At 40.0% G+C, this 27,858-nt stretch overlaps 1 protein-coding gene across 7 annotated transcripts in view; it reads left to right on the top strand.

Annotated features, from left to right (window-relative positions):
* Window positions 1–27,858, top strand: part of NFYC (nuclear transcription factor Y subunit gamma) — a 75,265-nt gene that overhangs the window by 9,935 nt on the left and 37,472 nt on the right. The window contains exon 1 of one of the 7 annotated variants that reach the window (XM_021716237.1): window positions 6,816–7,110. The exons of 4 other annotated variants lie outside the window; for them this stretch is intronic. The gene's annotated coding sequence lies outside the window, so the exon portion shown is untranslated. Of the gene's footprint in view, window positions 1–6,815; window positions 7,111–13,411; window positions 13,417–21,134; window positions 21,202–27,858 lie in introns of those variants that run through there. 2 more of the 7 variants (XM_021716239.1, XM_021716240.1) reach the window with 2 other exon arrangements.

Raw genomic sequence — 27,858 nt, 5'->3', positions numbered from 1 at the left:
TGGAGTCTCACTCTGTCGCCCAGACTGGAGTGCAGTGGCCGCTCCCGGCCACTGCAGCCTCGACTTGCTGGGCCCCGGCGATCCTTCCGCCTCAGCCTTCCAAGTAGCTGGAACTACAGACGTGCACTACCACGCCCGGCTAATTTTTTGATCTATTATAGAGATGAGGTCTTGCCAAGTTGCCCAGGCGGGTCTCGAACCCGCGGGCTCAGGCAATCCACTCACCTCAGCCTCCCAAAGTGCAGGACTACAGGCTGAGCCACCGAGCCCAGCTGCTCAGAATGTTTCTAAGACCTTCCTTGGGGATTATTTTCAGAACATCTGTTAGATTCTTTTGAAAAAATGTCAACATTTGTTTGTTGGTTTAACCTTGAGGGTAGCTTTGATTTGGGAGATAGCTAATAGTAGTTCAGGAACAAGTCAGGTAAAATATATGCATAAAAAATTGAAATCTGGCAGCCTTTGGTTTTCTTTGATTTGCTTATAATAATTTCCAAAAAATTATTTTGAATCAAAATTTTAAATGGATATATTTGACATTAAAAGAATCTGGCTTTTGCTTCTCTATTATTATTATTGTTGTTGTTGTTGTTGTTGAGTTAGAATCTCACTCTGTAACCCAGGTTAGAGGCAGTGGCCTGATCCTGGGTCACCATAGCCTCAAATTCCTGGGCTCACGTGATCCTCCTGCCTCAGCATCCCAGGTAGCTGGGATAACAGGCATGTGTCACCATGCCCAACACATTTATTTTATTTTATTTTTGTAGAGACAAGATATCACTATGTTACCCAGGCTGGCCTCAGACTCCTGACTCAAGCAGCCCTCCTGTGTCGACCTCTCAAAGTGTTGGGATGACTGTACAAGTGTGCACCATCACACCCAGTCAATTTTGGTTCTTTAAAAGAATCTGAAACTCTTACTGCATGGGACCAGTTTTCCTACATGGCCCTTTTCAGTTGGAGCTGAGTAGTGGTTGCCTCTTTACATGGGACATATATTTGCTAGTTTTCCTTAATCTCTGCTAACTCCCTGTTATTTCTCTGACACTTTAGCTAAGGTTGGACTTAATTTATGCTTGTGTTGAGCACTGAGGATAAACATGGACATAAGACACTGTTGCTGTCTTCAGGAAGCCCTTCTCTGGTAATAGAGACATGTTAAAAATTAGTTATAACTGTAAATGCTATAGTGAAATGTGTATTTAGATATTAATTGAGACTCTATCATATTCTTGGTATTATGCTGAGTGTTTTCACTTATTTAAGCCCAAACACTCCTGTGTTGGTGTTTTTTTCATGTTACACATGAAGAAATAAACTCAGAAATGGTGAGGTAACTTGGCCAATCTCATACAGCTAGTAAAATAGTAGCTATGATTCACTCTCCTGACCAAGAGCATGAGTTCTCACCCTGTCTTTTTTTTCTATTTTGAGTTGGAGTCTTACTCTGTCGCCCAGATTGGAGTGCAGTGGCACACTCAAGGCCACTACAGCATCGATCTGCTGGGGCTCAGATGATCCTTCTGCCTCAGCCTTACAAGTAGCTGGAACTGCAGGCATGTGTCACCATGCCTGGCTATTTTTTTTTTTTAATTGTAGAGGTGAGGTCTTGCCAAGTTGCCCAGGCTGGTTTCAAACCTGTGGGCTCAGGCAGTCCTCTCACCTCAGCCTCCCAAAGTGCTAGGACTATGGGCGTGAGCCACTATGCCTGGCCTTGAGAGCACTGAAGCTTCAACCATGTGACCAGAATTACTGGTTTTGTCTCATAGTGATCTGATATTTTAGGGGGTGTGAAGACACAATTGTCTGGTGTAGAGGCCTGCTGAGATCCAGGACCAGGGAAGAATATTGTTTGGAATCCCAGAGATTCCATGAGGTTCTTAGTGTACCAGTAATGACAGGCTAGAGAAAAGAAAGCTACAATAAGTGAATGGATTTGTCTGCCAAACGGAAATTCAAGCATAATTTGAGTTCTGTTCCTACTGTGACTTGAATTCTTAGGCGACTGTTGATGTGGAATAGAAATTGAAGTGCTTTTCTTGCAAACTGCTAAGAACTAATACAAACTATGCTGAAGTCTGGTTGTGGTGGCTCATGCCTGTAATCCCAGCACTTTGAGAGGTGGAGATGAGAGGATTGCCTGAGCCCATGGGTTTGAGACCAGTCTGGGCAACATGACAAGACCTCATCTCTACAATAAATAAAAAAATTGGCCAGGCGAGGTGGTGCACGTCTGTAGTTCCAGCTACTTGGAAGGCTGAGGAGGAAGGATCGCCAGCAGGTTGGGGCTGCAGTGGCTGTGAACATGATACTGCACTCCAGCCTGGGAGACAGAGTGAGACTCTGACTCAAAAAACAAACAAAAAAAAACTATGCTGAAGACCTTCACAGAGAATGTCAAGGGACATGATTGGTTTAATCTAGAACATCAAAAGCAGAGTTGAAAGGCAGACTTTTTGGAAGAATAATCAGATCTCTGCCAGGACTGGTGGTGAAAGGCATGGATTTCTAGCATAAAAACTTGAGAATATTTTTAGTAGCACCTGGTAGTTCTCCCACAGTGTCCTTTATGGCTAAGGAGTTGCTTCCTGTAGGGCTGCAGTGTCTGCCAAAGATAAAAGACATCCTTCAAAGTAGCTTTGGGACTTAAAGCAGGTCTTGTCCCTTTCTGAACCTTAACCTTCTGTAAAACAAGGAAGCTGGATTGGATGACATTCAGTACTTTCCATTTACTCAATGCTTATTCGGGCACAGACAATATACTTTACATACATTAGCTCATTTAATTCTTACAATCGCTCTCTAATATAGATGGTGATAACTGTATATTATAAAAGAGGAAATTGAGGCTCAGGGTTATTTAATAAGTAGAGTCAATTTGAAACTAGTGCTTGCCTGAACTCAAATGCTTAGTTGTTTTGCCATGCTGACACTAATTAATAGTCAGTGAATGTTGTGAGCATATTCTCCCTATTCTTCTGCCCCCTACCCATCAGATGAGCAGCTTTGTCTCCTGGTAGCTGACCGTTATCAATGTTGTGGGGTTAAGAGAGGCTCTAGTGTAGACAAGGTATACAACTGGTCTGATGGCCTTCTGCCTTCTCTTCTTAAGCTGGTACTAGCTATTTAGAATCTGTGATCTATGGCCATTGCCAGGCCATTGTGGTGTGCTCTTTGAGTTATGGCTGTTGCCATGTTTCCTTGCTTTGACCCTCTTTCCTACCTTGGGGAGGTAAATCCCTTCTTTCTCTCCCTGTCTCTCAGTTTACTTTCTAAATAAGCTATGTTTTCTTTTTCTTTTTTTTGAGTTGGAGTCTCAGAGTCTCACTCTGTTGCCCAGGCTGTAGTGCAGTGGCAGGCTCCCAACCACCGCTGCCTCGACCTGGAGTCTCAGAGTCTCACTCTGTTGCCCAGGCTGTAGTGCAGTGGCAGGCTCCCATCCACCACTGCCTCGACCTGCTAGGTTCAGGTGATCCTTTTGCTTCAGCTTTCCGAGTGACTGGAACTACAGGCATGCGCCACCACACCCAGCTAATTTTTTGATTTCTTGTATAGATGAGGTCTTGCCAAGTTGCCCAGGCTGGTCTTGAATTCGTGGGCTCAGGCAATCCTCTTGCCTTGGCCTCCCAAAGTGCTGGAATTACAGGTGTGAGCCACTGTGCCTGGCCTATATTTTCTAATCTTAAAAAAAAAAAAAAAAAAAGAATCTGTGATCTAAACTTTTGAGAAAAGAATTACAATACTTATAACTATGTAGTTTCAGGAACTGTCTTGTAACACATTCTGTTAGCATAACTAAACTCTTGCATTCCATAGTGAAATTGCCTCACAATCCCTATGTATGTATGTATGTATGAATGTATTTGAATCAGAGCTTCACATGCCGAGGCTGGAGGGTAGTGGCACAATTCTGGCTCCCGTAACCTCGACCTTATGGGCTCAGGTGATTCTTCTGCCTTAGCCTCCCGAGTAGATGGGACTACATGAGAATGTCACCATGCTTGGCTAATTTTTTGATTTATTGTAAAAATGAGGTCTTGTTTTGTAGCCCAGGCTGGTCTTGAGCTCCTGGGCTCAGGCAGTCCCCTCGCCTCAGCCTCCCAAAGTGCTGGGGTTACAGGTGTGAACCACTGCACCCAGCAGTATTTTAATTACACTGTTGTTAATGATTTCATTAGTTGTTTTAAGTCCTTATGAATTATAAATGTGGTTTGTTGGTGGTTAAATGTTCCTAACAGTTTAGTAATAAAATTTGTATCAACTCATAGGGTGCTATTTTGTCATAGCCTTGGCTATGTCTCCAACTGGCAGATCAAATTTAACATTAGTCAGATTTCCAATATTTAAATTAGTGAAATTGGATAATGGTTTATGCTATCTGTATATATATGTGACACCTAAAAGTTTCCCTGGATGTGCCCTGAGGTGCTCCATATCTTGCTAAGCAGGTGGTAGTGGAAAGAGTACCACTCTAGGTGGGACCTAAGTTTGAATCTAGATGTATAGCTAGGGGCCAGTTATTTCACTTCTTTGGATTTCTCTTTCTCACATGTAAAAAGGGAGTTATTGTGAGAATTAGAGAGGCAAAGTATGTAATATCCCTAGCACAGAACCTGGCATTAGTTGATGTTCAGATATCATTTAATTTCATTGTGGGAAATGAGTGGAATATATGTAGAGAAGGTAATATGGCAAAGTGATAGGCCAGATAACCTTGCTCCTGTTTCAGGGCCCTGCTGAGTCCCTGCATATGCCAAGGTTAAATTTTCATGTAAGGTGATTTGAGGAATTTCTAGAAAAGATCACATCTACCTGGTAAAACAACTGTGTTTTTTAGTCCTAGGATACTTAACTTTGATGGGAGAAAGCAGATCTACGGAGATTGTTAAGGCCTAAGGTAATGGTGAGATGTTTCTGTTTGAATGTTTTGTTAAAAAAGAGAAGGACAGACAGAAATGTTGTATTAATTGATTTTCACCATGTTAGGAACCACTTCTTAAAAACCTAAGCAGTGGCTGGGCTCAGTGGCTCAGCCTGTAATCCCGTGCCTTGGGAGGCTGAGGTGAGTGAATTGCCTGACCTCGCAGGTTCGAGACCCACCTGGGCAACTTGGCGAGACTTCTTCTCTACAGTAAATCAAAAAAATTAGCCGAGCATGGTAGCGCACGCCTGTAGTTCCAGCTACTCGGAAGGCTGAGGCAGAAGGATCGCTGGAGCCCAGCAGGTCGAGGCTGCGGTGGCCAGGAGCGTGCCGCTGCACTCCAGTCTGGGCGACAGAGTGAGACTCCAACTCAAAAAAAAAAACTAAGCAGCTAGGCCCCCAAATCCATAATCAAATCTTTGGCCACCACTACTGGTGAACTTCAGCACCCCGGAATGTTTCCAGTAACAACAATGAGTCACGTAAAAATGCTTATTACAATACCTTTTCTGAGGTGCCTGTGAATACTCATTGCACTTCGGACCTGGGCAACACAATAAGATCCCATCTCTTTAAAAACAAAAAAAAGTATTCAGGAGGATGTGCCTAGGTTATATGTAAATATGACGTCATTTTATATCGGGGACTTGAGCATCCTAGGAAACCCATGGATACCAAGGGGCAACTATATTCACTGGTGTTATAACTTCTTTGCTGTTTTCTTTCCTTTATCATTGTATTTCTTTCATGGGTTCCTGGTAGACTTTTTAGAAATGCCACTGTTCCTGCTACTAACTTAATGCATTACCTTAACATTATTCTGTTTAAATTAGAAAATGCTATCTAATTATAGATAATTAGATAAAGTGACTCACATCTATAATCCTAGCACTTTGGGAAGCTAATGTGGGAGGATCACTTGAGACTAATGAGACCAGCCAGGGCCACATAGTGAGACCCTTGCTTCTAGAGAAAAACAAAAAATTAGCCAAGCGTGAAAGTGCACACCTACAGTCCTAGCTGCTCGGGAGGCTTAGGTGGGAGGATCGCTTGAGCCCAGAAGGTCGAGGCTGCGGTGAGCAGTGATCGTTCCTCTGCACTCTAGCCTGGGAGACAGAGTGAGACCCCAACTCTAAATAAAGTAAGTAAATAAATAAATAAGAGTGAGACCCCCAACTCCAAATAAATAAATAAATAAATAAGTTTGTGTTTTAAAATAAAGTACTTTGCCTTGGTATTAATCTGTGCTTTAAAAATTACCAATAACCTAATGACAGATGCCTTTTAGAAATCCTGCAAACTATTGTATGACCATTGGCATCACTCTTTGTTAGTGTTAAAGAAGCTCCATTGTCTTTGGGTTAGCCCTGGCCAGTTTTCTTCTTCTTCTGTTAATGCTCAACAGAAAACTGAGGATAATCACAACTTTCCGACCTTGTGCACACTGCTTCTCTGGTTTACTGCCATAGAATACTGTAGCAATAGCTTACAGACATCTTTGATAGCCAATCAGAAGCAGTTAAATTACCTTAAATTTTTTAAATGGAACTCTGACAGCCAATAAGAAATCCTGTGGGTGGGAACTGTAACAACCCTTTCGCTTGATTTTAAGAGCAATTCTAAATTTGCAGTATCCTGTTTTGGAAACACATGATGCCCTAGCTCATCTGTGTGCGTTTGCTGGACACTTCTAAGCCTTAAGTTCCCCATAGTTTGAAGTCTGAATCTGACCCCTGTTCTGCTTCTCAAGGTAACTTTAAAACAGGAAGTGTACAAAAGAGATAACTGATGACGTGAACAGCCAATCGTGGCTTTGTGTTCTTAGCCGATAAAGCAGCTCAGCCAATGGGACGACTGTGGAGGCAAGGTTTGGTGTCAAATAGCATGCTAGATTGAATGCCTTTGACTGTTAAAGTGGAAGGAGGCTGCAGGGCTTCATTGGAGCCTCGGAGTTTTTCACTGAGGCAGGGGTCAGCTGAAAGACAAAGAAAAATGGCGAATAGTTTGTTGGGGGGTAGGGGGACAGCTGTTCGGGTTTTCACTGGAGTGGACATTCCAGACTCAGGTTTCTGCATCTCCTGCTGCCTTTTGTTTCCTCCGTCCTTTTGGGGGGGAGGGATAGGAGTGACTTAAATTCTCCCTGTCCGAGGAGATATAAATAACTACATGTAAAATTAATGCAGTTCCCGGTAAGTTTAATTCTTTGTTTTGTGTTAAAATGATAGAAACTGTTTAGCTTCAGAGAGTGTAGACAAGTTGCACTGTTTCAGAAAATGGCCACTTTACATTCCATGCATACCTTTTGGTGCACCTAGAATACCTTGCTCTGTTTGGATTTTGCATGTCCTTCAACTAGGATTTCTTTTCCTAGTTGAGTATCGACAAGATCAGGTACATGAAGAAAGGTTAATCATTTTTTAGGAGCACACAGAAGCAAAGCACTTTCTCTTTGCATTGGGTAAACTTAACTGTTTTCCAAATAATTTTCCTTTGTTCAAGTGCACTGAAGCTTTCCTACAGACTAAGCTGAGTTGTTGTAGGAGTTTTTCTATTTCCATGCACTTTGTTGACATATGTGTTTTTAGAGATGGAAGCAACACTATTGCTGTTCGAAATTTGTGTGAAAATATGATTTGCATTGATGCAGGTTCTAATAGTGAAGGCCCACATGCCAATGTGAAATTCTCCCATAACTTTCTTGATTTACCTGCTAGAGTCTAACAAGTACTAAATAATTTAGTAACAGTTTTTGTTTTAAAATGCTCATTTTGGCTTAGAATGCTGGTTAGAAACATACTTCTCCACTTATGTTGACAGTGACAAGAGCAAATCTTTTTCCACCAGTTTCACAAATTTTGTCAGATGTTGATTTAATTCTTTAAAATGATGTGAGCAAAATGCTTTTCAATTTCTGTATGAAATATTTAAAACCCTAATTTGCCTGCAGTGTGTGAATAGGAAAGTTAAAAGTACAGGCACCCTATCTTTTGCCCTTGATTCCCCCCCTCCCCCCTTTAGGGCTATATAGCTAATGTAGGTTGCTAATCAGTAACCAACCAGTTCTTGTAAATAGTGAAATAGTCAATGCTGTGTACTGAGATCTATCATACACTTAATTTTAAAAAGCGGTTCTTTGTTTTCTTTTTATTTGCAATTACGGAATGAAGGTCATTGGAACATTTCTGCAGCAGATTGAGTGTGGAGCAGTGAGCCAGCAGCACTCAGTCTCTGGATAGGGAAAAGCAGCAGGCCCTATTAGAGAAGTTTCGAAGGTGTTGATTTGCCTTCCCTAGCTCTCCCTTGAGTAAAGGGATTTACCTGAGAGGATTGACAGAGTTTAGATTTTGGGCTCTTTGAGGTGAGGTGGTGGTATAGCAGTCAGAGTTCTAGATGCAGGCCTCTGTCGTTGCTCACAAAAGTGACCTTGAAAAACTGCCGAGGAGTTGAAAGATTGAAGGACAAAGTTTGTTTATACAGATTTGGACTGAAAAGCTCTATTTAAGATGTAAAGAGACTGTACTTCTGATGTTCAAATTGAGTGGTTGGTTGGAATATGTTAGATTCAAATTAGGAGATTTCAAGCAATAAGACAATAGGGCTGCATTCATTCTCTCTCCCACTCTTCTCGGTTCCCTCCCCCCAGTAAAAAAATTCTAAATCCTTTTGGTATGATAGTTGAGTGAACTGGCTAACGGATTCAGAATTCCATGCATGTTACCTTGTCCTCTTTGTAATCTAGAGAATTAGTGAAGGATAGTATTTTAGGAGTTCAAAGTAGTTTTATATGTGAAACTTCTTTGGAAGATTGGAATGCTTATGGTAAGGAAATATTCATTCTGGAAATGTAAGTCCTAAGAGAAGTGTGTGTTAAAGATTACATTTCAAGAAGTAATTGTTTTAATTTAAATTTATTTTTTACAAGTCATTGATTTATATGTTATCAGTTGTTCCAGATTTTTATATGTGGTCTTTTAAAAGGTTGTAAATACTGAATAATGACCCTGTTGGCCCTGGGAAAAGGCCTGGAGCAGGGGAGGCAAAAGTGGGGTACAATATGAGGCCTAGATAAAACTCTAACTTGAAAACTTCATGCATTTAGCTTCTTGTAAAGATGCCTAGCTAGCCACTGCCTCTAGCCTTGGTTCTCTTCCCCTTCTTAGGGTCATGGACTCTGTCTGACCCACTACTTGGAAAAATGTACATGGGCATGTCTATGCGAAACTTGTGGTGACTAAGATATTTTCTAGTGTATTTTGAATGATATTACTTAACACTTTAGCCAGATAAATGTTACCTAGAGAGATGAAGAAAACTTCATTTCCAGAATGAGTGAAGACCTTGTGAGCTAACTATAACTTAGGCTGCAGATGGCAGTGGGGGTGGGGGTGGGGGAGGCTTAGATGGGGTCTGAGATTTGGGCATTTATTTGTTCTGATTACAGTATTTGAGGCAGCATGGGGTAGACCATTTAACATCAGGAGACCTGTGTTCAAATCCCACCCAGCTCTGTCACAAGCTTTTGTGGATTTGGACATGTCAGCCATTTAGTGTTAGCTTCCTCACATGTAAAAGTGGGACCTAAAAATAGCATCTTCTTATTAGTGGTGAGTCTTGAATGAGATCATGTATGTCAAAGTGCTTTGCAAATTGTGAAGTGCTACATAAATATTAGTTGTTACTAATCCAGATTATTGGGGGATGAAAGTTTATAAAGATAGGTATGGCATCAAATAAAATGCCAATATTTTAATATATTTACAAAGGAGTTCACTAAACCTGACACATTTCTTTTTAAACATGTTCCACATGCCTTCACCTGCATATTCCTATTCTGACATGGTCCTGTTTGTTTAGTGTACACATTGAAACCGTCAATCCTTTCTTTACCCATTAAGATTCCTATGAAAGAATTTTAACCCCTTTGTCAAAAATCAAGGGCTTCTTACAATAAGATAAAATGAGAATGCTGATTTTTCAAAACTCTTATTAGATTTAGGAATCTCTCAGAATAAAATCTGGGAACCTATTGTGTTTGGATTCTGAGATTTGCGTTGTAATATAGGTAAGTTGTAATAGTTGCAGATGTTTGCAAAGCAGAAGTTACGTTTTTAGTTTGTGGCTGAGTATTTATGAAGTCAGCCAGAGTCATTGTTTTTGTTTGCTTTGTGGTCATCCCTTCTGTCAGTTTTCAAGCTTGAAAGTAGTTAGAATTTGCAGAGTAGTAGTAACAAGCAAGTAAGTGTTGGGATGAACACTTTTTAAGAAAAATTGGTCTCTCATCAAAAATCTAAACACTAGCATAAATTTCACACAGTTGATACCCTCTGTGAGATACTGTTCTAACATAAATGGTGGAAACTCATGAAACTTTCATTTGAACCCATTTTACATACATAGTGTATTCTATTTTTAGGACTCCCCCCCCCCACTTATGGAGTTGATATTTTGTGATCTGTTTGATTTCTTTTCCTATTGAGTCACTTCCTCTCAGGCATGGTTGGTCAGCATTGATGTCTGCCTCTTCTGTGCACTGAAACAATCATGTTCAGAGAGAATGCTGTTTGGTAAAATTGGGTTTGACCTTACCAAATGCAGTTCCAGTTTCAGGGATGTGTATGTTTGAAAATAGCACAAATAGGCACTGTGGGCTTGTGTTTCTGAAGCAAGATGAGGTCTCCTTTTAAAGAAGCTATATACATTTGTGGGGGCTTCAGTAATCCAAAAAGCATTCTTAAAGCTAATAATGGATGAATGAAACTATATATACATATAATATATGCATGTGGAGTTTGAATGCTCTTGAATTAGTCGGATAGGAATCATTTAGGGATGTAGTCTAGTTCCCGTCTTATAAAGTGGGAGAAATGGAGGCCTGTTGAAGTTAGGTGTTTTCATCCAAGTCTTTCAGCTTGTAGTGACTAGCCTATGTGCAAGTTCAGAGATTTGCTCCCACTCAATTTCTTGCAAGTTTCTTTTCCTCTAGGTTGTTGTACTTTTTACTTTCTACATTTCTCTTCCTTTTTGCACATCGATATAGGTTTGCTATTTGGATGCAGAAAGATCAGAGAGAAAATGGACCATGAAAGAGGTTCAGAAATCCTTACGTGGAGTCTTTTGGTTAGAAAGACTGCTGTGGCAGCAGACTTAGTGTCCCTTTTGGGATCTGAAGAGCTCTTGCCTCAGCCAGTTGCTTATGCAGAAAGCTGAAAATCAGCTAGGAAGCTAATGGTGCCCACCTGTCTGAGGTGTCCCAGAGAGCTGGGCTACTTTGATGCATTACAAGGAAGTAAACTAAGGTGTATGAACATAACACTTGCATTCCAGTTAGTGTTTTTTGTTTTTGTTATTAATACACTTCAAGAGCAAACAAATTCCCAAACAAATTTGGCCCTATTATTTTAGTCCTTAAGCCAACCTGTATGTGTGTATGTATATTTTTTTGAGTTGGAGTCTCACTCTGTCGCCTAGGATGGAGTGCAATGGCACGCTCATGGCCACCGCAGTCTCGACCCACTGAGCTCAGGCAATCCTTCCACCTCAGCTTTCCAAGTAGCTGGAACTACAAGCACACGCCACCACACCCAGCTGATTTTTTTGATTTATTGTAGAGATGAGGTCTTGCCAAGTTACCCAGACTGATCTTGAACTCGTGGGCTCATGCATTCCTCTCACCTTGGCCTCCCAAAGTGCTGAGATTATAGGTGTGAACCACCACGCCTGTCCTCAACCTGTATTTAATAACCAAGAGTTCCAGGGTCATTTTAAACATCAGACAAAGTTAAAATAAGAATTCTTGTCTGTATGCTCCAAATATATTTGCGCTAGCTTTACTCTTTCTCACCGGCAAGTGGTATTACTTGTATATGTGCTTGTATGTGCTTGTATGGTTTTTGTTCTTATTTTGCATATTCTCTGATAGACCATGATATGCTTGAAAATTTAAAAATTTTCTCACCACTTTCATATATTTAAACAAAAGTTAGTTTATTGAAAAATGAGGGCTTGAATGATGTAAATTATGCAGTATTTTAGTCTTGAAGAGTACCGTGACTGAAAATTATAATAGACACAATTGGATAGTATATATCTCATGTCTGTGTTTCCCAGAAGTTTGGTCTTCTTTTTAATCTGTTTTTTCTGCTGCCTCAATAGTGGGCCCAGCTGTTTCCAGTTTGGCCAGATTCTATTTATATTATCACCCTTATCTTCCTCTCTCTCCCCTTAACATCCCAAAACCAGACCCCACTATTCAATAATTGGCCAAAAGTCTGTTTTTCTATTCAGAGTATTTATTATAAATTAAATTACAGGCCGAACTTGGTGGCTCAGTCTGTAATCCCAGCACTTTGGGAGGCTGAGGCAAGTGGATTGCCTGAAACCTCGGGTTCGAGACCCACCCGGGCAACTTGGCAAGACCTACAATAAATAAAATATTAGCCAGGCGTGGTAGCACGCACCTGTAGTTCCAGCATCTTGGAAGGCTGAGGAGGAAGGATCACTGGAGCCCAGCAGGTCGAGGCTGTGGTGGCCGGGAGCGTACCACTGCACTCCAGTCTGGGTGACAGTGAGACTCCAACTCAAAATAAATAAATAAATAAATTACAGTTCAGCAAAAAAGGGCAGTTGAAGGGTAAGAAATGAAGGTGAATTCCAGTATAAAGGAAGAACTAAAGAAAAAAAAAGGACCTAGTAAATGTTTAACTTTAAAGTGGTATAACATAGTTTGTGACCTTGTGTTCCTTAGTTAAAAGGAAGAAAGAAGACTAAAATAAAATAACCACAGCAAACAGCAATGCTGATTTACTTGATTATCCTTTTTTCTTGGAAGTACTATTGTTTTGTGTGTTCCCATAGTTTCAATTACATAGAAAACTAAAGGAGAAATATCCAGATAAAATGAATTTTCCCTCTCTCTACTTAATCTGTATAATTCTTATCTTCAAGAAAATCCTAAAGTTGGATGCTTTTTATACTTCCTTTCACTAATTCATCATGCATGCACGTCTTTTATATGGAACCTTAAAAATGTATGCAAATAAAATTTTACTCCAGGATCTAATAATCTGGTAGGGGAGACTGATGATATATATCAAGTATTAGAAACTGATATGGAAAGTACAAGCAAAATACACAGAATTTAGAGGAGGGGAGACCTTGACTTTAGGATGAAGAGAGGCAGTTTAAGTGGGTGTTGGACTCAGGGAGGTAAGGACAAGGGCATTCCAGACATGGGGAATAGCTGGAACAAGACCATAATTCGAAAAGTGCAGCTCGATGGACTGAAGAGAGCAGTAAATGGTCTAATTCTGCTTAGAGCATAACAAGGTGAGCTAAAGACAGGAAGGAGTGGTAAATTGAAGCAGTCTGGAGAAGTTAAAATAGGTAGTAATGTAAAAGGGCTTAGAATTGAACCTGACACACAGTAATCATTAAGGAGTATTAGCTATCATCATAATTTTTATTATTACATGGAGATGATGAGGGCCTGAGCAGAGGTAGTAGTAGTATGAAGACAGCTCAGGAGATGGACACTGTTGTACACTTATTACAAAATTTAGCAGTTGATTAGAATTGAGGAACAGGGGAGAAAGAGAGTCCAAGATAACTCAGATTTCAAGGCGAGGTGGTTGGGGGTTAGAAACAGAAAGTTAGAAGGAGCAGGTTTGGAGAAAGAAGAGGATAGATTTTATTTTATTTCAGTTGAGAGGTGTCTAGCATCTTGTGTGTCAGGACTGGAGCTTTGGAGAAGTATCAAAATTGGTCATGTGTGTTTGGAATTCCAGCTCATAGAGATTATAGCTGGATCTGGGGGACAAATCGGAAAGAATCAAGAGAGGAAATGGACAAAATTATAAAGGTACATGTTGAAGATGAAAGCACAAAAAGGTGTAGTTAAGAAATCTAGAAATGAGCATCAGTGTTCTCCAACCTTTTTGATTACATATCCCTATTATCTGAGAATGCAGCTCCCACATATGAATTAGTATTCTTTAAAAAGTTACTTGTTCATTTTTTGAGTGTTAGTTTAAACATAGAATATCTATAACTCCTCTTACCCAGACATACACAATAAGGTAGAGGTGTCATTGTCAGCCTACATCTTTCTCACAATGCTTTGAGCACCATGCATGATATATGACCTTGTGATGACAAGTTAAGCTAAATGAGGGCATCATTATCAGTCTTACGGAGTAAATACTCAAAAAGCTGATATTAACTTTTTCTGTGTGTGTCTTGATAAGCAAAAGATTAGAAATACTGCCCTAGAGTCTGATGGTCTTCACTTGCTCTGAAGAGGTACAAATATTTCCTTGATATGTGTTTGTGTATAAATATCTTAATCTGTCAAATAGGGAGCACACACAAATGTCGCCATTTGGTACAAAGGCTAGATTTTGTTTTCTTAGTGGTATGGAGCTTAATCTTATTGATGTTAGCTTTGTAAAACCTCAAATGGCAGCATCTTGCAGGAAGTCAACCAAAAATACATATGTGGAATTTAGCAGTATTTGCTTAGCAAGTAATTTATAGCCACATGATCATGATAGCACCAATGAGCAGCACACAAATTAATTACAAGAAATGGAGCCAGCCTCATCTGTAAGATTTTGCAGAATTTTAATATAAATCACCTATATTTAGTTTCTAAGCTAAGTATGTTGTAATTATCCTCCATCTGAAGGGCAATAAGAAACTTTTCACTAGAAAAATAGTGGTAAGTTTCCAGCCATCTCACCTGGTTATTTATATCCTGGACTCTGTGATTATTTTTCTCCTGGTAATTAACTGACCAAATGTCCATGAAGCTACCCGTAAAGGTAGTTAAACAATGTCATAGTATGAAATGTTTATATGAAGCATGTACTTTACAGTTAATAAAGTGGTTTTATACTCATTCTCTTGAAGATGATCTAATGTAGGTAGGACAGAAGATTATTAGCCCCGTTTGGAGAGTGAGAAAACAGGAGACAGAGCCTAATGACATAGCCCTTTGCTCTTTGTATGGTACCTTGTAACTGTATATGAAAAACAGTCCATAGCTATGTCCCTGTATGTGAAAAACAGTCCACAGCTATGTCCATCTTGTGGGACTGAGTTATGTCACCTTCCTTTCTCCTGTACTTGCTCCTCCCCTAAAAGGCACGCTTAAAAAAAGTGGGGGGGGGGACTTTCTTAGAGCTCTTGTAGGTTCTTACGTTATATGAATACTTAAGCTGATCATAAAAGGAGCAAACATAGTTAAATTGAATTACCTTTACAGTTTTTGTCAAAAAAGGTGAACACGGCTGCTTTTCTTTTCAGAACAAAGCATAGCACAAGTAGATAGATACCTATTGAGTGCTACCAGTGTTTTAGACTATTTCCTAAAACAAATAGTCTTTCATAAATCCTAAATTCACTAAGGTCAGATAATTCGTTGAGAGCTTTTTCCAAATAGATATGTGGTTACAGTTGTATTAGGTCTTCTGTATTGCTTGCTAGCTATGCAAATGCACACTTTGTGGAAGCACCCAAATTTGGGTTCTTGTCTTGAACCAGAGATTGGTATTTTTGTTTTTTGAGTCAGGGTCTCACTGTGTTGCTCCAACTGGAGTGCAGCCTCGACTTCCTGGGCTCAGGTGATCCTTCCACCTCAGCTTTCCAAGTAGTTGGGACTATAGGTGTGCAGCACCATTCCTGGCTGTTTTTTTTTTTTTTGGGGGGGGTAGAGATTAAATCTTGCTATGTTGCCTAGGCTGGTCTTGAACTCCTGGACTCAAGCAATCCTCCCCCCTCAACCTTTCAAAGTGCTAGGATTACAGGCCTGAGCCACCATGTCCAGCCTGAAATCAGTATTTTTAGATGAGTCATGGTGTTCTTAAATATTCCGTTGTTCTAGATTTCCTTGCTTTGATTTCTAATCCTTCCTTTTACCCCTAGTGAAGTAGAACAAAGGAATTCTGATTTGGAGTGGTGACTGAGTAACTAAAATAACTTTTTTTTTTTTTGAGTTGGAGTCTCACTCCGTCGCCCAGACTGGAGTGCAGTGGCCGCTCCCAGCCACCGCAGCCTCGACCTGCTGGGCTCCGGCGATCCTTCCGCCTCAGCCTTCCGAGTAGCCGGAATTACAGGCATGCGCTACCACGCACGACTGATTTTTTGATTTATTGTAGAGATGAGGTCTCGCTGCCCAGGCAGGTCTCGAACCCGCGGGCTCAGGCAATTCACTCACCTCAGCCTCCCAAAGGCGCGGGATTACAGGCTGAGCCACCGAGCCCGGCTAAAATAACTTTATCACCGTGTTCACAGTGTATCAATAACCACAATTTTAAAACACTGCATAGACTATAGCCAGATGATTTCTTCTTTAAGTGTTCAGTTATGGAAACATCTCCAGCAAAGGGCCTGGGCTAAGGCTATTCTTCTGAAACTATAGTGAAAAGATAGTGAAAAGATAGTGACCAGGCACACCCAGAGAGTAGACTTGATCTACCAGGACTTTCTATCTGTGCTATTGGTTGGTGACCAGATGGTCTAGTCCCACTCCTTAGAGGCAGCTGCAGCGTCACAGCCTTGAAAACTTTCAACTTTCTTGTTTAAGCTTCCTACTTTTAAATGTGTAAGACTCTGGCATCTTGGCATTTTAGAGTACTTTTTCTGGGAGAATGATCAGGAAAACCAAAAGTTTGGTGGATTTATGCTCCAGGCTGAGAAAAGCTATAGGTTGTTAAGTTTTTGATCCTCTGCTGAGTTATCTATTCTTTTTTTTTTTCTGAGTTGGAGAAAAAAACTCACGTTCATGGCCATCGCAACCTCGACCTGCTGGGCTTTTAGGTGATTTTTCTGCCTTAGCCTTCCACGTAGCTGGAACTACAGGCATGTGCTACCACACCCGGCTTTTTAAAATTTATTTATTGTAGGGACAAGGTCTCACCAAGTTGCCCAGGCTGGTTTCCAAACCCCTGGGTTTAGGCAATCCTCTCGCCTCAGCCTCCCAAAGTACTGGGATTACAGGCTGAGCCACCATGCTGACTGAGTTAGCCTATTTTAAAGTAGGAGAATATTTGATGAAAGGGCATAGGAATGGAAATCCGGAACCATGGGTTTTGATTCCATTTCTGGCATATACTTGCCCTGTGACCTTGCCCAAGTTCTTCAGTCTACCTGGCTAAAGAATCTTTGTCAGATGGGAGTATTTGTACCTGTGTTGTCTATCTTACATGTCTATAGTGAGAAACAAATGAGATAATGTGAAGGTACTTTAAAAAGTGTAATGTATGTACAAATGTAAGGGATTAGCATAACCATCTCAGTTGCTTTGCACTCTTTGAAGTGGTCTTTACATTCTCAGTTTCTAACAGCTATATACATGGAGGTGGGAGATTAGGGTTTGGTTGGCTTGGAGGATTTGTTTCTTCCTATGCCCTTTTCCTTCTTTTTTAAACATTTGAACCAATGATGAAAGGCACTGGAGGACAGAATTCATAGTGTGTCTGTGAGTGAGCAGAATCTATACAGCTAAATCAATACAGCCAAGCTTAAATTGACATTCTTATAACATCCTCCAGGTTTTTAATTGAAAATTCTCTCCTCCCAGCCCCTGTTTTTAGACATACTAACTCATTGGCACAATATTCCATTTTTCATTGGAGCCTGTGATTAGATAATTGTCTACATTTGTGCTACATTTTCTAAAGTAGAACAGGTTTTTCTCCATCCCCCTTCTTTGATTCCTCCATTGGATTACTGCACAAAGGTTACTACACAACTGAGCACAGATACTTAAGAAGAAATTTCCCCGTATATATGCCGGTTTCAAAGAAAAGAACCCAGAGGGAGGCCAGGAACTCAGAGTGAGGCCAAGTATACTTGGGGTCTTAAAATAGTTATTGAGGAATTTGAGTATATTCATTCAGTAGACACATATTGAATCCTCACCATGTGCAAAGATGTTTGCCTTGAGAATGTGCCAGAAACAAAACCATTACGGAAGAACTGAGGATAAAATAGGAGCTTGAAAATTTTAGGCTTAAAAAATAATATAACAACAACAAAAAAAGGATAATATGCCTTACAAGTCTGAAGAGAATGAATATGGTAATTGTGAAAATAGATCTGTGTACCAGGAATGGTTCTTGAGAAGAAAAAAAAAACGTAGTCATCATTGATTAGTAAATGTGTATACAATATTTAATTTCTTTTAGTTGTACAATAAAGGCACGCTTCTTACCAGTGCTAGTCCAAAAAAATCAAAACCCTAAATGTTGGTTTTAATCCAGGAGATAGTCTCAAAAATTATTGCTTTCCAGAACATGTTCCCTTTACTCCAGGATCTTGAGAAGCAGGCAGACCTCTTTTCAGAGTTTCTCTAGAATCTTTCTTTTGGCCAGTGGAACCAGGTTGGGTAGGGAGCTAGCTGCCTAGACATCCAGGTCTCCTCTGCCCTCTAACATAAACAGGATTCCTTCCACATACAAAACAGCCACATACTCTTCCTAGCTTATAGAAGTCTGAGGTATCCAAGGAGACATGTTCTAAAAATTTAGAATTTTTTTGGATTAGTCTAGAGGAAAAACCTCCACAGCTAGTGATCATTGACATTCCCAGGGATTTGAATATGGAGCATTCCTAATCATTTCCAGCTTGAGCTCTTAACATTAATTCTAAATTTAATAGTTCAAAGGGCTTTAACAATTATTTCATGTTTATAAAAGAGATAGGAGAAACTCTTTCTCTATTTAATATGTATTTCCATGCATCTGAATCGAGGCTTTTTAAGGAAACATGTTTAAAATAAAGTAAGTAGTCTAAATTATAGAAAGAAGTTAGTTACATCATTTGCTATAGTATCTAAGATTGTTTTTTGGGCTTGATACTGCATCTGAGACTATTCAGGCCAGGAATAGGTTGTCTTGTCCAGCTCTGAACAGTAATGGAGATATGATACCATCTGTATGAAGTTTGGTATTTTTTAAGGCTTTCTAACATGTATTTTCCCATTTGTGTGTTGTGCTTGCCCTGTGGGGTGCTGCTCTTAGGTGAATAGAGTGGTTCCTAAAAAGTTAAAGGATTTGACCAAGGTCATAGACATATAGCAAGCTAGTCAGAGAGCAATAACCCCCAGCACCAATACTTTTTCTTTATGTATTTACCTTGTACTTTACTGCCCCCCACTGTTCGCAGCTGAGTATTCATAGGTGCTAGTGACTTGCCTAGAGACATGGAAAGGGGAAGGATAAAATAGAAAAAAGACTGACAGCCTAAAGAGAGAGAGAACAGAGAAATAAAAAGGATGCTTATATGATAGGGCTAAGGAGTTGAGTCAGTGATTTAAGCCAAGATTGCTCATCTTTCTGAATAGTATAGATATATATACTCCTTAAAACAAAAAGTAGGATTGAGCAAGTTATAACAAATCAAGAACAGAGTTTTAGAGCTTCTTGAATTTGTTGTATTGTGATTTTAGAGCAAGTAATTTAAGATACTCAATTCGGCCTTCTCTGTAAAATTGGAATATTGATAAATTTGTCACTGAGCTAAGTGAAGATCAATTAAAGGTGATGTGTGGTTTGTACTTTGTAAACTCTAAAGCTCTTAAGTTGGCATTTTTGATACATTCTTCAGAAGCACACTTCTCACCTCTCCTGTACACACAAACACAGAGTCCTGTCAAAAACTGAGCAAGAGGTTATTTGTGAATCTCAGAAGTAAGCAAAATGGCTCTTTGTTTTAGGATACAACTTAACTCAAGCTACAAGCGCTCTTTCTATCTCTAGCTCATGTCAGAATTCCCTTTCAGTCTCAGGGCCTGAAAAACCGGTTTCTCACCATTCTTCCTGCTAGAATTTATTTAGGCTGCAGGGTCAAGGAGATAACATATTTCTGTGGGGCCAAAGGGGCTGGTCCAGTTTTCTTCTAAAGGAAGCCAAACAGGTGAGGAAGGTAGGGGAGCAACATAACAGCTGTGATGTAAGAAAAGAAAAACCTCCATCTGGTGCTCAGTTTCCCCATCAGTAAATAAAAGATAAACAAAACACCTAATAGTGCTTTAGAATAAACTCTAAATATTTCCCCCCCATACACACCCACCTTTTTAAGGGCTGCATAGTAATTTAACCTTTGCAGGTTATATAGTTTCTGTTGTAACTCTTTGACTCTAATGTTTAAACTTGAAAGCCTGGAAGCCACCTTAGACAATATAAACTAGTGAGGGTTGCTTTGTTTTGTCCATTGAAACTTTGTTTACAAAAACAGGCTGTGAGCCATATTTGTCCTGTGGGCTGTAGTTTTCAGATCCTTTCTTTAGTTTACCTCACCAAATATTTGGTCCTTTCCCTCATCTTATGAATTGCTGCCCTATATGCAGAAGTGATTTAAATTTGAGCATTAATGAAAGAATGAAGAAAGCGTGTGAAGTAAGTTGTCGCATATCATTTTCTGTTCCATAGAAACAAATTTTTTTTTTTTTTTTTGAGTTGGAGTCTCACTCTGTCACCCAGACTGGAGTGCAGTGGCCGCTCCTGGCCACTGCAGCCTCGACCTGCTGGGCTCCAGCGATTCTTCTTCCTCAGCCTTCCAAGTAGCAGAAACAAATTTTAAAATGTTTTGTTCATGCCTTCCTGTCAATTTCATTGTTCATGCTGGTTTCAAACTGTGGACCTTCATTTTTTCCTGGTTATACTACAACTGTATTATGATCTGGTTCCAAAGATTATATTGTAGGTGATAGCAAACGGAAACTTGTTTTGGAAGGAAAAGTGGTTCTTCTGCCAGTTTGAAAATGTGACCTTGTGAGCAGATCTTTAAGGAGAGCAGTGTGCAGCCAGTTCCAAGCCTTAGTCTTTTGGGAAGCATGATTCTCTAGTAGGCATTTTGAAAGCAGCTTCATACTTAACCTGTTGGAACTAGAGAGAGACAAACCCTCGGACATTAAACTTGGCATTAATCAGAATTAGAGAAAGTAAGGCCACATTATTCATTCTTGTACCATAGTAGTGGACACTATATAATAGCCTATCAGTAGGATGACCAGCTGGTATCCAGCTGTGTGAGGGTTTAGAACTGTGAAGTAATAAGGTTTCTGGTACTAAGCTTAGTGCTTTCTTGCATAATTAAGTAGAAATTTTAGATGAGCTCAAATAAAGACTATTGAACCCTCTGTTCTGTCTAGTCACCCTGCCTTCCCTTGTATTCATTATTTTTGTTTTGTTTTGAGTTGGGGTCTCAAGATTCATTGCAGCTTCCACCTCCTGGGCTTGGCAATCCTTCTGCTTTAGCCTCCCGAGTTGCTGGGACTACAGGTGTGTGCCTCCAGCCTGGCTAGTTTTTTAATTTTTTTTGCAGAGATGAGGTCTTGCTATGTTGCCCAGCCTGGTAAAACTCCTGGGCTTAAGCATTCCTCCCAGGCTGGTCTCAAATTCCTGGGCTCAGTCTCCCAAAGTGCTGGGATTTTAGTCATGAGCCACCATGCCCGACCTCATTCTTTCTTGCATTCTCAAGTAGTGAAGTGTAGGTCTTCCCTGCCAAATTACCAGAGACTGCTTTGGTATATGTGTTTAGTATACATCACTCCTGGAGTGGCTTAGTGGAATGACTGGCTCAAGGCCACTGGCTAGTAGGCAGCAAGGAGACCATTACACAAACATAGGTCTTATAATTTCCAGAGCAGTACCATTTTTCTCCCCAAATCATCAAATTTAGATTGATTTTTGTGTGTGTGTGAAGAACATAAGCCTCCTTAGGGCTTGAAGAACCAGATTGTCTGCTAGTGGAATTGTTTTGTTTCAAAAGTTTCAACCCTCAAATTTGGCTTTTGTTTTTCTTTGTTATTTGGAAGAATATCTAAAACAGCAAGCACAAGTTATCTTAAATCCTACCCCCTTTCTTCCTTATCTGTTTATTCATATTAATATTTTTCCTTATCTCTTACTCATCAGTTAAAATATAACATTCCACCACTGTTAGCTTATTCAAATGGAGAAACCTGGAAATAACCTCAAGAAATAACTGAGTAGTATTGGAACATAAAATGCTTTTTGTGCTGTCCATAGGGCAGAATACAGGCATGCCTTCCTGTCAATTTCATTGTTCATGCTGGTTTCAAACTGTGGACCTTCATTTTTTCCTGGTTATACTACAACTATATTATGATCTGGTTCCAAAGATTATATTGTAGGTGATAGCAAACGGAAATTGTGGATTTGGTTTCAGACCACTACATTAATGCACATATTACAATAAAGCAAGCCACACAAATTTTTTTATTTCCTAGTACATACAAAAGTTATGTCTGTTAAGTGTACAATATGTCTACAGAAGCAGGCTGGGCACGGTGGCTTACCCCTGTAATCCCAGCACTTTGGGAGGCCGAGATGGGAGGATAACTTGAGCCCAGGAGGTTGTGGCTGTGGTAGGTTATGATGGTGACACTGCACTCTAACCTGGGTGACAGAGTGAGACCCTGTCTTAAAAAAAAGACAGTATATTTATCTTAATTAAAAAATGCTTTATGGGTAAAAATACAAACAATCATCTAAGCTTTCATTGAGTTGTAGTAGCTTTTGCTACTGGAGGGGTCTTGCCTTGATGGTTAATGGCTGCTGACTGATCAGTGTAATGGTTGCTGAAGGTTGGTGTGGCTGTGGCAGTTTCTTAAGACAACAGTGAAGTTTGCTGCATCAGTTGACTTTCATGAAAGGGTTTTCTGCAGTGTGCTTTGCTGCTCAATACCATTTTATCCACAGTAGTACTTCTTTCAAACCCTGCTTCTGCTATATGAACTAAGCTTATGTAATATTCTAAATTCTTTGTTGTCATTTCAACAATGTTCACAGCATCTTCACCAGGAATAGATTCCTTCTCAAGAAACTACTTTCCTTGCTCATCCGTAAGAAGCAACTCCTCCTCCATTAAAATGTTAGCATGAGATTGTAGCAATTGAGTCACATCTTCAGCCTTCATTTCTAATTTTTTTTTTTTTTTTTTTGAGTCGGATTCTCTGTTGCCCAGGCTGGAGTGCAGTGGCACAATCACAGCTCACCACAGCATTGAACATCTGGACTCAGGCTATCCTTCTGCCTCAGCTTCCCAAGTAGCTGGGACTACAAGTGCATGCCTCCACACCTAGCTGATTTTTTGTGTGTTTTTTTGTAGAGATGAGGTCTCACTTTGTTGCTTAGGCTGGTCTCAAACTCTTGGGCTCAAGCACTCCTCCTACCTCAGCCTCCTAAAGTGCTGGGATTACAGGTGCCTGGCCTAATTCTAGTTCTCTTGCTATTTCTACCACATCTACAGTTTTTCCACTGAAGTCTTTTTTTTTTTTTTTTTCCTTTTGAGTTAGTGTCTCACTCTGTCACCCAGGTTGAAGTGCAGTGGCACACTCAGGGCCATCGCAACCTCAACCTGCTGGGCCCAGGTGATCCTTCTGCCTTAGCCTTCCAAGTAGCTGGAACTGCAAGTGCATGCCATCAGGCCTGGCTAATTTTTTGATTTATTGCAGAGGCAAGGTCTTGCCAAGTCGCCCAGGCTGATCTTGATCCCCTGGCTCAGGCAATCCTCTCGCCGCTGCCTTCCAGAGTGCTGGGATTACAGGCGTGCCCAGCGCCCCTGAAGTCTTGAAACTCAAGGTTGTCCATGAGGGTTGGAACCAACTTTTTTCAAACTCCTGTTAATGTTACTCAGCCACCTGCAATTCTGAACTAGAATAATGTATATATAGCTCACATTTATTTCAGTATTAGAAGTGTTTGGGACTTTTCTTAAAAGTTTGGTGATGTCTTTGTGACCAGAAATATGTCATAGGACCTTAACTCTTGTTTATATCAGTTGTTCTGTGGTAAAATTAATTTCATTTTACAATTAACCTGTGTTAAAGTTAGTTTCATTATATGTTGTTTCCCTTAAGTTGCACTGTCCAAGAACCTGTTGAGGACATTAAGTGAGGACTTACTCTAATAGGAAGAATAGGAAGCAGCATTGGTTAAGAATTGGGGCTTAATTGTAGGAGAATTTCCTGTGTCCTTTTTTTCCTTGAATGGCTGTTGTTATGTTAGGGTTTTAGGTATTATTTCCCAACAACATCTATTTGACTTTAATTACTTCAAAGAGCTGTATTGTGGGTTTAGGCATATTATAACAAGCTTAGGTATAGAGAGTGAAATACGTGCTAAAGAATAGAGAACTAAAGTCAGAGAAACCAGGGAATATGGCAATAAAACCTTAAAATTTTTTGTATTTGTGAGGTTGATAATTTTGATACGTCATGTACCATGCTCAGGCATATCACTGAGGAAAGATTTGGCAAGCATGGTACCTGGTTGAGAGCAACAGCTTGAAAGATTTCCAAGAGAATCTTAAAAGAGGAGTACTCTGCTTTTGGGATGTTTTGAAAACTCCTGACTGCGGTCTCTTTTTTCTTTCTTCAAGTATGATAAAGAGTAACTGGATATTAGAGTAACAGCTAGAGTGATTTGATTGAAGCATCTCACTTCTCCATGATTTTCTTATCTTCTTGCTAATGGATTGCCAGATGGAGGTATTTATCCTCCTCCTAGTCATTAATTTTTTAAACTTTGCTAATCTATCCTGGTCACCTTTCTGAAGAGGTTCTGACTTTCAAAAGATTTACACTTAGGAGTGGTGTGCAACCACCACTAGTCTTCTTGCAGTTTCTAGGACCTTCTTGGATATAGGTATGTATGTGTGTTGCATGTGTCCTTTCTATTATTCCCTTTTTTCTTAAATCTACTTCACTAAGTCAGCTTCATGTAGATTTCTGATCGTAGTCCTTCTTGCTTTATTTTATTTTATTTTTGTTTTGAGTTGGAGTCTCACTCTGTCACCCAGACTGGAGTGCAATGGCCGCTCCCGGCCACTGCAGCCTCGACCTGCTGGGCTCCAGCGATCCTTCCGCCTCAGCCTTCCAAGTAGCTGGAACCACAGGCGTGTGCTACCACACCTGGCTAGTATTTTTGATTTATAGTAGAGATGAGGTCTTGCCAAGTTGCCCAGGCGGGTCTCCTTCTTGCTTTAAAGGCCCAGAGAGAGCCTCATTTATTCTGAGTTCTCTAGAATAGCTTACATAACCATTTCCTTTGGTTGGTCAGTCACTCCCAATGAATATTGCAGGACCAAGTTTTTTCAGGTGCCCTTTTTTCAGGAAGGCCATACCCAGCAACTCTCTTGCCCCTTCACCCAGGAGTAATGAGTTACCACACTGTGTGCTAGATGCTGTTGAGGGATCCAGAGATAAATAATGTGTATATCCTACCCTCAAAGAGCTTGTATATCAGGAAGGGTAATAAGACATCTTAATAATAATCATACAATGTAATGGAGGTGAGGGCAGAGAGAGAGGGAGAGAGACAGAGCAGAGCTCTTAAGGGTCACAAGAAACTCTGCTTCCAGTTGGTGATATTTAGACAAGACTGGAGAAAATGTAACTGAGTTGAACATTGTAGATGTTCATGATGGACTTTTGAGTCTTCTTTTTCTAGCATTGGAAAGTAAACTTTTAAAAAACAAATAAGTTAAAACCAGAAAAATTAATAGATATTGGGAATTGTGATTACTTCCAGCAACAACCATACTTCAACTCATTCTTAAGTCTTTATTAAAGAGTCTTATTCAAGTATTTATAGAGTAATTAATAAGCATGAATAATTAATATTAATAATCTATTAAATTCGGCTGGGCATGGTGGCTCACTCCTGTAATCCCAGCACATTGGGAGGCAGAAGTGAATGGATTGCCTGAGTCTGGGTGTTTGAGACCAGCCTGGGCAATTTGGCAAGACCTGGTCTCTACAAAAAATAAAAAAATTAGCCGGGTGTGGTGACACACGCTTGTGTTTCCAGCTACTTGGAAAGCTGAGGTGGAAGGATCACCTGAGCCCAGCAGGTCGAGGCTGCGGTGACCATGAGTGTGCCACTGCACTCCAGCACTGGGTGACAGAATGAGACTCCTACTAAAAATATATATGTATATATTTATTTATCTAAAATTATATTCATATTTATAGTATTAAATTTTTCATAAGCATAATCTAAGTTAATGTGACTTGGCCTTAAAACAGTTTTGTCCTTGTCTACTTTATATAAATGTATAGCTTTATCCCATGTTCGAGGTAGCAATTTAACACGGAATGAAGTGGATCCTGAAATAAATCTCTCGTTACTTTTAGATACAGACCTTCTCATGTCACCTTAGAAGATGAACCCAGCACTTTTCCTATGGGTTGTAGATGTTGTAAATGAGCTACTTCTGTAGGAAAATCAATTGCAATTAAAGCATTATTAAAATAAGAAGTGATGTTTAACTAAGGCTGCTCTATATTTTTTAACTTGTTGGGGTGTTTGGCCTGTGAAATTTGTTTGTGTTTATGATTAAGTTTTATTACTTTAATGTTAAATCATGCCTTGGTGAGAAAATACCAAGAACATAAATTTGTTTCTCATAAAATATATTGCTTGAGATTTGGTCTGATTTTTAAAGCTGTGTGTAAAGAATGGATCTGCTTTAGGGGAAGGTTTTTGGAGAAAAGCACTCACTTTTCCAGGAATTTACAGTAGCAATTTATGTTCTTTCAAGAGAGATTACTAATAATTTCTGTAGCAATGCTAGAAAATATGCTCCAGACCTTTTTCTCTTTTTCCTTGTAAGAGGATCTTGTGTCCCTGATAGGAAGAGTACCTTTATCTTTTGAGGTCAGGAATTTATAAAAAGAAGTTGCTGGATGGAAAAAATCATAAAGGCTGTAATTCTAAAAGCTCAAATGGAACTTTGCTTATAAATTAAACTTAATGTAAAGAAGAATAATGAGAGCTGTCCAAAGGTGGGAAAGAATGTCTTACCAGTAAGCCAGTTTCCCGGAACTGGAGAGGGAGGTGCTCACATTTAAGCTCTGGATGACAGCTTAACACAGGGTTGCTGGGGTTAGGCAGAGGTTGAAGAGGTACTATGAGCATCAAAGAGAGATGGGAGTAAAGTATAGGGACATTATTATTGACTTCCATTTTTTTGTCTTTATCTATTTGGGATTTTGTAATGCAGATGGGTATCAGTTTTAAAACTTCACATTTAATACATTTTTATTTCCAGAAAGATTTCATAACTTCTGCTTTCTACCCAACTCCCACTATAACAGTATGTGGCTCTGAGCCAGCTAAAGACTCATTCCTGATCTATTGACTACCCAGGTATTTGGGGACTGATCATACTAACACATCCATGGGTGGGACAGTTCAAAAATTTTTGTTTAGTTTTTGTTTTTTGAGTTGGAGTCGCATCCTAGACTGGATGGAGTGCAGTGGCACGATCACGTCTCACCACAGCCTCAACCTCCTGGGCTCTGGTAATCCTTCTGCCTCAGTCTCCCAAGTAGCTGGGACTACAAAAATGTGCCACTACTACTACTATGCCCAGCTGATTTTTTCATAGTGACAAAGTCTCACTATGCTGCCCAGGCTGATCTTGAACTCCTGGACTCAACCAGTCCTCGAAGTCTTGCTATGTTGCCCAGGCTAATGTTGAACTCCTAAGCTCAACCAGTCCTCCTACCTCGGCCTTCCAAAGTGCTATGGGATTATAGGCATGAGCCACTGTGCCCAGCCCAATTCAGAATTTAAAAGCAGACTGCATAGATGGTTCTAAAAGTACTTTTTAAATTGTGCACCTTTGTAATGTTTTGGGGGGATTTCAAAGGACAGCCAGAACTTGTTACCAGACTTGTAAATCTCACAAACCTCTACACTCCAACTAAACCTACCCATCATTATTAGCAAGTGTAGGAGGTATCACACTTGCAATCATGCATCTTTTTCCATTGACCTTAACAGTTTAATCAGGCCTGTTCATGGATCTGTGCAATAAAAGGCTAGGTTATTTATTTATTTATTTAATTTTTTTTTTTTTTGAGTTGGAGTCTTGCTCTGTCGCCCAGACTGGAGTGCAGTGGCCAC

Source organism: Carlito syrichta, unplaced genomic scaffold (genome assembly GCF_000164805.1).
Source record: "Carlito syrichta isolate Samal-C Ts95f unplaced genomic scaffold, Tarsius_syrichta-2.0.1 Scaffold308579, whole genome shotgun sequence".
Lineage (NCBI taxonomy): Eukaryota > Metazoa > Chordata > Mammalia > Primates > Tarsiidae > Carlito > Carlito syrichta.
The sequence above is the reverse complement of the archived record's forward strand: the minus strand, read 5'-3'. Positions and strand labels throughout refer to the sequence as shown.